Here is a 3,670-nt window from a genome sequence, read left to right on the forward strand (position 1 = left end):
TCTCTTGTTTTCTTATTATCCAAATAGATACAGTAAAACCTGTTATGAGAGACCGCCCCTTCTGCCAACCAAAAGCGGTCTCTCAGGACAGGTGGTCTCTCATAAGAGGTGTGTGAAAATGGACTGGTTTTCAGGGTCAATAGTTAGCATTGTTGAAAAATAAATAATACCCATACTCACTGTACATGCATCATATCCTTTATTCATGAATCTTGTTAAATATTGCATGCATTCCTCTCAAAATATCTTTATATAATAAAGATATACATCTATCAAACAACGAGAATAAAATTTATATTTCAACATCACATTAATATGTACAAAAAATGAACAGTTAGATATGATGTATATATCTTATTTTATACACTTATTCACTTGTTTTTTTTAAAGAAATTCATTATACTTCTTTGTTGACATGTTTTACTCAGCTATTTGGTCGGAATCAACTTTCCACTTACTGGTATGTTTTTCCTCCTTGCAACACAAAACCACTCCCATACTCGCTCGTTCAGATCTCCGTAAACTGTCCGTCGTGCCATGGCATATTTCCTCTGTGCTTGTGCACCTTTCTGCCATTCGTTTCTAATGGACTTCTTGTCTTTGATTACATTTTGAACTTGCGTTTTACTGACGCTTAAGCTGACTGCTATTTTGCGAGTGGTCTCGCCTTTATCATTTCTTTCAATGACATTAATCCTTTCTTCCAGTGTTAAAATGTTTCTTTTTTTCAGCGGAGATTCTGCCGTTGTTATTAGTGTTGACGTTATAAAGACTATCGGTTTTGATCAGGTTTTGGGGAATTGTGGAATAAATATATATTATGTACCAATGAATGAAACCAAAAGACATAATTAACTCATCAAGAAACAATACATTTATTCTGAGACGAAGTTTAAATCAACAGCGTTATAGCTCGATAAACAAATGTTCCGACCATCTGCACCCACGTAAACAGATTGTGGCTTGGTGAAACACTAACAAAAGAAATAAAAAATAATTTTAAAAAAATCCGGAAATGATTCTCACTTACTAGTATTAAAGACAATGAGCTCATTCACCCTCTAGGCATTATGGATTAACTGGAAAGAAAAAGACGTACTCAAACCAACACTGAAGCCCTTTCAAACGATTTCTCACTTAGACATAAGGACTACCGGCGTTTTGTGAGTTTTCATAAAGATAAAGAAAAAATACAAACCTCTAAATTGACTGCGTATATCCATCATTACTCCCTTTGATGTTACTCTTACTGGCTATTCACATGACTTCGGCACTACAATGGCAGTTAGTGACATGTACTTTAGTCTGGTTTACTGCAGTTTACAAATGACACCGTACGCTGGAGTTGTAAATTTCACAAAACTGGTACTGTGTAGCAAGACAAATTATTTTTAAATACTTTATTAGAGCAATCTTTGCAGTTTATGCAGTCTTTGTTACAAAGGATTAAATGATGGCTAGAGGTGTTTATTCCGATATATGGTTGTTCAACTATAGTGTTATTTAATGTGTACTTTGTTTGCATACTACATTTATCCCGAGCTCTAGTGTTTACAAACGATTAAGTTAAGGTCAGTGGTGTCAATCTGTTTTGATTTTTTGGCGATGCGGTCGTTCATAGCAGTGTCAAAATGCATATTTTGCCAAGAAATCGCGGTCGCTGGTCGCGTTCAGCAGGTGGTCGTCCATAACAGAGCGTTTATATAGTAAAATCGATCCGTGCATTACGATTGTGGTCGGAAATGACAGGTGGTCGCTCATAGCAGAGGTCGCTCATGACAGGTTTTACTGTAGCACAAAAGAATAAATCATTTGGTATATTGGTGTATCTAACTTCAGTGTATCTTTCTTTGCAAGTTCTGTCTAATCGTGAGTTTCATTAATACAGCTGACATAATGTTATTATTTGAGAGATTGCTATTGTATGTTTTCAGATGTGTTGATGCATAACGTGGTAAAAGTAAAATTAAAACATTACATGTTGTTACAATATAATAATTAATACAAATCAGCAAATCTAGAAACAAAGAACAGTTACTAACAGTTCTAATACATTTTGTAAACTTTTGTCAAAAATGGTAATATGGAGACCCAGATGATCACAATGTTCTCAAAGTTTCTTACTTCATCCTGGGGCCCTGAGTGGTTTAAAGTGCTCTCCGTTATGGATCACTGCTATCTCACCTCTGTCTGCATGGGTTCAAGTCTTGGATTCGGCCAATGTTGGTATGTGAGAAAGCTTGCCAGCAGTTTCTCGTGGGTCGGTGGTTCTTTCTGGGGTTTTCCCGGATTCTTCCTCCACCATTAATACTGGCCGCTATGTATAGCCTATCTTGTGCTGAAAAATGGCATTAAACCCGACAACAACAACAACTAACTTCAACCTATGCATTTTAATTTGAGAAATTTAACTGTTCAACCTGCTAAAGAATGTATTGCATTCACCAGTGTGTTAAAACTATTAAAAAAGTTTCAAATATTACCCATTTATTCAGCAATAAGATTTCGCATGTTTTGAAGACAACTGTAAGAGTTGGGATTACAGATTTTATTGTAAAGGTAGAGACTTTAATAGGACTAGTTTACAAACTTGACTGATGCTTATGAGTTCTTTTGTATGATTCTTGGTTCCAGCATGTGCAGAGTTTATTGGTCAACTATTTTTTGTCAGTGTTGTTCTCAATACCATTAATTTCTTCAGCAAATATGTCAGGATCACCCTTTATTTTATTTCATTTAAGATTTTTAATTTAAGCTACCAAACTTGTATAATTGACTTAACATTGATTGTGTTTAAATTAGGGTTTGAGGGTTTTGAGGCATATCACAATTTTTCAGCACATGATAAGCTACACATGGTGGCCATTATAACTGGTGGAGGAAAAACTCTGGGAAAACACCAGGAAGAACTACAACCCATGGGAAACTATTGGCAAGCTTTGAATCCACATGGACAGGGCTGGGAGACTTGAATCCACATGGACAGGGCTGGGAGACTTGAATCCACATGGACAGGGCTGGGAGACTTGAATCCACAAGGACAGGACTGGGTACTTGAATCCACATGGACAGGGCTGGGAGACTTGAATCCACATGGACAGGGCTTTGAGACTTCAATCCAAATGGACAGGGCTGTGATGGCAGTGATTGCAGTGATTTTTAAATACTTAAAGTATGTAATCATACCTGTACAATAGGAGAATATTTCATGGATTCATTTGAACTGTCCTGCCACAATGGCTAGTAACAATAGTACACTTTACATGTAAAAAAAACAAAACAAACCAACCATTAACTTCAAACACCTCCACCTTATAAGAATCCATAATTTTATCCTTTACTATAGAACTTCCCTGACCTGGACAAATGAACACAGTTTTGGGGCTAAAAGTTTTGCCGTTTGATAGAGGGTGCCAGTATATGGTTTGGGTAATATTTGAATGGCCTAATTGGAACCCTACTATGTATCCAGTCTGTAGAGGTAGATGGGTTATTGAGTGGACACTGTATAATAGAATATTATAGATGAAGATTGTGAAGTTGGGGTACAGTGAAAGATCTACAAAAGTAAACAAAAGATGTTCACAGTTTCAGCATATAGTCATGACTGTTCACATGGAAAAAGCTTGCCATTTCTTTGCTTCAGTGGATTGGCCATGTTTATTCTCAA

Source organism: Sinohyriopsis cumingii, chromosome 17, assembly GCF_028554795.1.
Source record: "Sinohyriopsis cumingii isolate HCF-2022 chromosome 17, ASM2855479v2, whole genome shotgun sequence".
In the NCBI taxonomy this organism is placed as follows: Eukaryota; Metazoa; Mollusca; class Bivalvia; order Unionida; family Unionidae; genus Sinohyriopsis; species Sinohyriopsis cumingii.